Source organism: Lindgomyces ingoldianus (assembly GCF_010093535.1).
Source record: "Lindgomyces ingoldianus strain ATCC 200398 unplaced genomic scaffold BDR25scaffold_41, whole genome shotgun sequence".
NCBI lineage: Eukaryota > Fungi > Ascomycota > Dothideomycetes > Pleosporales > Lindgomycetaceae > Lindgomyces > Lindgomyces ingoldianus.
In genome coordinates, this window is record NW_022985202.1 from 201030 (window position 1) to 208450 (window position 7421).

Sequence of the window (7421 nt, forward strand, 5' to 3'; positions counted from 1 at the left end):
TAGCTACTTATTACTCTTTACTATCTTTAGCTTATTAAAGGCAGTAATAATATTTAACTTTATAAAATACTTTGCTTTACTTAGTTAGCTTAAAGTTTCTTGTAAAAAAAAAATTAAGTATTAGTTTTTAATAGTAACAGCATTTAGTCCTTAGTAGTTAACATAAAATTAAAGCCTACCTCTAAGTTTCTTTATAAATAGTATAAGTAACACTACTAGTAAAAAGCTAGCTTAAATAAACCTTTTTTTTAGGTTCTTATTAAGGTATTTTTAGAGCACTTTTAATTTATTTAGTAACATTTTATATAGTAGCCTATAACTAGGTTATTTACTAGGCTTAAAAGTTATCTAGTAATTATACAAACATTATATTAAAAGCTTATTAGACTTGTTTTAAAAAAAGATATATAATAAGTTATAGTAGTCTTAAGAGACTATTATCTTTAAGTTAGTATGTTTTTAAAGAGCTAAAGCTTAGTCTATATTAGAAATTATAACTATGTAGATTTTATAATCTAGTTATTAAGCTAGGGTTACAAATAAGGCAGGTTCTATGTAGTAGATGTCTATCTACTGTTTAAGTCCTAGTTTGTGTTTAAATTAAGTAGGTAAAAGTTTTTTAAAAGCTTTTTTTTTTTAGGTTTAAGTAGTTATTAAATTATTTTACATAGCTTATCTTAGTAAAAGGCCTAGCTTATTAGCCTTACTTAAGTAGTTCTTTTCTAAGTTATTAAAAAGTAAGTCTAGAAACCTTTTATATTAAGTGCTATTTAGGTGTTGTTTAGGTGTAAGCATAAGCATATATTTTAGCATTAGAAAGAGTTAAAGTTTAGAACTTACTTTTAGTAATTAAAGGTAACCTTATGCTAATACAGCTATAGTTGTCTTAGAATTAGGTTATAACATCTTATATTTATTACATAGAGCTTAATCTGCTCCTTGTAGTGTTAGTAAGTAATTATAATAGTTATAGTATAAAAAATAAAACTTTTTTTAAGTTGTTTTCTATTAAATCTAGTTAAGTAAATTATTTAGGTAAGCAGTATTAATTAAAGATTTAGTTTACATACTAGTTCTTTATTAATATAACCTATGCTATTTACTCCTAAGTTAATAAAAGCTTATATTAGGGCTAATATAGTTTTTTATTATAAATATATAAAAATATTAACTTAGTACTTCTAGTTATTAGTAAGGGACTTAGCCTATAAGTTAGTAAAGATCTAGTGTTAAATTAGTCCTAGAGGGCAACTTAGCCCTAGAACAAGCCTTTTTACAGGCTTTTATTACTATAGCTGCAGCTATGTTAAAAGTAGTAAGAGAGATTAAAGCTTAAATACAAGTTAAAGCTCTTATAGAAATAAAATTAAAATAGTAAGAATCTTTAATAAGTGCTAGCAGCGCTACTTATATAGACTTAAAAAAAGGGAATAAAGCAGTTTTAAAAGATATAACTATGCTTACTACACTTAAAGCATTAACTTTTTTTTTTATAATTTTTACACTTTTTAGAACTAACTAGAGCATAATTTAAATTAATTTTTATTATGTTAGAGTTCTTATTTATAACTGCGCTAGTTTAGAGGTGTATTAGGGCTTATATAGAGAGGAACCTTATGTTATTATTATAGGTAGTAATTAGGTTTACATACACATTAAAGTTGTTTAGAAGGGGTTCTCCTACTATAGCGCGTTACAGTTTAGTTAAAAGGGAGTTATATAAGGCTATAATTAGACCTATCTTATTTAGGCCTATATTAGATGCAAGTTAGTAAAACTTAGTAAAGTGTAAAGTAAAGCTTTTTTTTTTTATTATAGAGTGTTTAGGTAACTTAGAGCTGTTAACTTTTTATTTAAGTCTTTATAAGTTACTTATAAAAACACTATAAATTAATTTAAGTTAATAATATCTTTATCTATTAGTAAGTTAATTAAGGCTGTTACATTATAGTTAAGTTAAGAGTAAGCATATAGTAACTAAAAGTGTTTAGAGAGGAATTAGTCTATGTTTTCTTTAAGTTTATATTAGAGCTTATGTAGAAAAAAAGGTAGGTCTTTTTATTTTCTATTAAACAGTAAGAGATTAGGGAGTTAGTTAAATTTTATTACTAAGTTAAAAAAGTTACAGGTTATAGGCAGTGTTAGGTAGAAAAAAGTTAAGCTATCTCTAAACTTCTAGGTAAGCTTTAAGGCTAGTAAGTTCTTAGTTTCTACTACTATAATAAAAGTTAAGGCAGAAATAAACTGCTTAATAATATAAAGCTATTTTTTAAAGTCCTTTTAAAAAGCTTTAAAGCTTATAACATAGCAGCTTTTTTATAAAGTAAGTGCTTTTTAAAAGGCTTTTTAGCTTACTTTAATAGCTTAGAGTTATGCAAGTACTAAGCTTATTAAATTAGATTTAAAGGCTATTCTTAGCTAAGGTTTTAACATAATATAATGTTATAATTATGCACAAGTAAGGTTATAAAGCTTTATAGAGGTCTAGTTTAATTACTATGTAAGGTATTATAGTAGGTATAAGATGTTATGTAAGGAATAAAAAGGTTTAAAAGAAAATTAGTAATTAAATACTTAGCTTAGAAGTCTAAGCGCTTTAGGTATAAATTAAGCCTGTTCTAGGTTTAGTTAGTGTTAAAGCAGTTTATGCTTAAGTTTATGTCTGTGTTATGTTGTGTTTGTGTTAGACGTGCACTAATAATACTCTAGTCTGCGTCTAATACAGTTATGTCTAGGATCCGGGGAGGATACCGTGACAACTAGGTATTTCTAACCTAAAAAAAAAAATTAGGCCTTATTTATTAAGCTTTATATAGATAGTATAATTACTACACTTAAAAAACTATTTAAAAAATTAGACTATATAAAGATAGACACCTTAATTACTAACAGCACTTTTAAAGTTATAGTGTACAACTTAATAAAGTATAAAAGTTAGATTTTTAACCTTTACTTTATATAAAAATGTAAAAAACAGGGTATACACTTCGCAATCAAGAGGTGTATTAACCAACAAGGGCGTGACTGTGACATAGGAGTACAATTAATACCTGCCTAATTCCTAAGGCAATCCTCTGCTATCTAAAGAGGGCTTCTACAACTGGCTATATACTTCTCTAGAGAGCCAGGCACGGCAGCGCTGGTAGCGACAGATCTAGTATGCTGTAGGTCTAGTTTAAAGTATTACCTGTCTAGGATGCCTAGCTTTTTAGGCAAGGTAAGCATTGTCTAAGAAGTGTGGAGTTAACAGCACAGTTTAGGAGTTGTCTAGGACTGCCTAGTGCAGTTTAGGCTAGTCTATAACAGCCTAGGAAACACTTAGATAGCTAGTTATTATAAAGCTTTATTTCTTTTTAAGGCGCAACTTTGCGCCTAAATCTAAGCCCTTTCTTAAGGTTTAGAAGTTATGTAATTTTATGTTACTTTAAATTTAATCTAAGAGGTTAAATACTTTTTACTAAGCTAAATTCTCTATTACACCTACACTCTACTCTGCGCTTTTAGTATGTATTTTAGAGAGATTTTCTGCAGGAGCCTTTAGGCCTTTCTAGGGGTTCCTAGGGTGTTTTAGGGCCCCCCTAGGCTAGAGGACCCTATATAAAGCTCTGTCTGTCCTAGAGAGTCCTTATTCTAACTACCTTTAGATTCTTCCTTAGCTAGCCACCTTAGCTAGCTATCCCCTGTCCTATTTTTAAGGCCTTTAGTCCTGTCTATTTTAATCTAGGCCCCTTTAGGCCACTTAAGCCCTGTCTTGTATATTTTACTACTAATAATGTCTTTCCTAGCTAGCAAGTAGTTAGATAGGATTACTTTAGCTATAAATAAAGCCTTAGCTACTATTAATCCCTGCTTAACTTACCTTAATAAGATTATAAGCAAAATTATAGCGCATAAGCTAGGCGTAATTCTACTATGCTATTTTCTTATTAAGGAGAATTATAATGTCTAGACTTATAATACCTACATCTGTTAAAGCTTATTAAAGCCTAAGCGCACTAATAACCTCTTAAAGTGTAATAGCTGCTATAAGAGTAGCAGAGACTGCTATTAAGTAGGTTATTCTAGAGCTGTTTATAGCTATCTAAGGGTTCTTAGGGTGCTTCTTAGTTCTTTTTACTAATTCTTAGGTTGTAGTGCTTAGAGGACTATTGCCTAGTAATTATAACTATTATAAGCACTATTCTTAGCAGTTTTTTTTAGCTTAAGACTTAAATTAACCTTAGTAACACTTAAAAGTACCTACTAAACATTATTAAAAGTTTTTATAAAAAAGTTAATAAGGTTATTATTTATTTTAATAAGTTTATAATTTTTAGCTACTTTTTAGACTTTTCTAAGTTTTTTTAAGAGTCTCTAGAGCTTTTTAGAGGTTTTTAGACTAATTCTTGCTAGGCTTATCTGCAGTAAGATAGCTAGTAACACTCTAACCTCTTTCTATATTAGTAAAAAAGTGTTTAGGAACTTAAGTATTATTAGTCTTAGTAAAGCAAAGAAAAGGGCATTAGTAAAGTGTAAAAAAAAAATAAGTAATAATAATAGCTTAAGACTTTTTTTTTTAGTCTTTAAGCACGTCTGCACTATATATTTCTTAACTTATACTTATCTAGGCTCTTCTAGAGTAGTCTAACTCTGTCTAGAGTACTTAGCCTTTTACTACTAATTTTAGTGTTTTTTAGGCTTAGGTTCTTTTCCTTGCTAAAGAATTTTATAAAAGTAAGTAAAGTATATAGAAAACTAACTTTACTTATAATTTTAATACTTTTAACTCTAAGTAAAACATTTTTTAAAAATAAGGTAAGTTATCTGCCTTTATTTTTAGTTTTTTTAGCATTTTTTTTTTTATATTAGTCTAGTAGATCTAGGGGTCTCTAGGCCTGTCTAGGCTCTCTAGAATAGGTTTTACCTTTTCTAAGTTTCTACCTGCTATTTTTTTCTTCTCTAAGATAGTTTAGTTTATTTTTACATAGTAGTAGCTTTTTTAGAAATAGTTATAGCACTTTATACTTTTTTTATATTCTTTTTAGTAGCTTGCTTTTTTTTTAGGTTTCTTTAGTAAAGTCTAGGCTTTATAGTGCATCTATCCCTCTTCTTAAAGGTATCTAGGCTAGTCTAAGAATAATCTAGACTAATCTAGTAGTATTTAAAAATAAGAATAGTAAAAAATAAGCTAAGTTTTTAAAGTTTATAGTGCTTAAAAGTTTTTTTTTAAATATTTTAAGCTTCTATAGAGTTATCTAGTCTAAGTTTATTTTTTTTAGTTTAGTCCCTCTTAGCTTAATTTAGCCTTTCCTTTTTTCTTTTTATTCTTTTTTGTACTAGTAGTTCTACTAATCTTTAGAATTTATTTATAGCCCTTTTAAATATGTTTTTTACTAGAAGTAGTTAGTTATCTTCTTTTCTAAACCCTTTTTAGTGTACTCTGTATAGCTATATTCCCTTATGCAGCTTTTAGTCTATAATGTAGTCCACGTTTTATATATTTGTTCCTGCTTAGAGTATTACTGCCTTAGCTAAAAGTTGTTTGTAAAGTAATAAGTAACTTAAAGGTGCTAGCTTAAAAAAGCTAATATAAAATACTAGGTAAATTTAGAAGCTAGCTAGCAAGTTTAAGTAGTAAAATTAAGTCTTATGTATAGTAAAAACTTTTTAAGGGCTTATATATTTATTATCTAGCTTTTTCTTTAGCTAAAAGGTAGTAATTTTTTTAGTGCTAAAGTATACCTAGTCTCTTACTAAGTATATTTTATGTTTATGTGTTTTATTATGCTATTACTTTTAGTACTTTTACGCTGTTTTAAGGTGTTTAGCTAGCTTTTACCTAGTTTAGGCTAGTTTATTACTATCTTAAAGTGCTTATAAAGAAATACTAGCTTTCTTTGCTTATTTTAGCACATCTATAGACAGCAGATCCTTCTTATAGACAGCCTAGAATAGTAATATCCCTATAAAGCTATAGACAGCATTGTTATAGGCATATTCTGTGTTAAAGAGAATCTCTGCCTAGTTATTCTACTTATAGTTATAGTATATTTAGAGATACTACTTTAATGTTTAGTTTTAGCGCTTAGTCTAGCTGTTAGTTTATAAGTAAAAAGTAGTAAAAAAAAGTCTTTTTATTCTTAAGTAAGCTATAAATGTCTTTTAATAAGTAGATATAAATAAAGCTCCCTAGTCTATTATAATAAAGAAGGGGGAGCTATAGAGTTTTAAAATTTTCTGCTTAAAAGTCTTAGCTAAGGCTGCTGCCTTTAAAGTGCCTTTACTAAGAATATAGTAAGCTATTTTAAAGAAATAATTAACTATAACTAGAATACTATTATAGCTTTTTCTATTTAACTAGCTAGGTAGTAGCTCTGTAATAAAATCTATAGAGATATCCTCCTAGATTCTAGAGGGGACTAGGAGGGGCTAGAGTTCCCTGTACAGGGCATGTTAAGGGGATTTTGCGTGTTAGCAGGCCTAGCATGTGCTAAGGTAGTCTTTAGTGTATTACTATATACCTAGCTAATAGAAGTCCCTTTGTACTTAATAAAGAGTTTTACTAAATCTAAAATAGCCTACTAAAAGATAGTTATAGTAAGCTTAAAAAGCTTAGATTTTTACTTTTTTAGGTATATAAGTTTTTTTTTTATAGGTAAAAAGTCTTTTTTTTTTTTTAACTACTTACTTACTTAGTTTAGTTAGTCTTTTATATCCTTTTTTTAAGCTTTTTTTACGCCTTTAGCGTGCAGATTTTCTTTAAGCCTTTTTATAATTACTTTTATTAAAAAGCTCTTTAGGCTTTAGGTTTTATCTACTATTTTAGCAGTACTTAAGGCTTTTATCTTAGTTGCTTAGGTAATAGCTGCTATTTCTAGCTATTCTAGGCCCTTTTAGGGTAATCTTGCCCTGTCTAGCTCTAGTTTACGCTACAAATTATAAAGTGCCTGCTCTTATAATTCTAGGCTATTCTTATTATTACTCTTTTTACTCTTTTTATAATTAGGCCTTTTTAAGGGCTTATTAGTAAAGTTAGTCTTACCTAGTTAATAATAAATTTAGAAGTTAAAAGTAGCTACTTACTCTACTTACTAAGCCTACTTTTTAGTTAGGGTCTTAGTAGTTATAAACTCTTAGAGGTTAGCGTAGTTTATTAAAAGTTTTATTATATAGGCAGCTCTCTCTAGATAGTGGCGCTAGTGTTTAAAGCCTTTTACTATAGTAAGTAGCTTACTATTATAGGTGTTATAGTTACATTCTACTACTATTATTTTACACAAGAAAAAAGCTATAAGGTGCTACTAGTTCTTTTTTACCTTATCTAGCCTAGGCTAGCTTAGAATTCCTAAAATTGCATATCCTAAAGCATTAGTTTTAACCTAGTAGTATAAGTTAAAATTAAAATATACTAGTAGTAGTTTTTTAGCAAATCTACTTTTTAG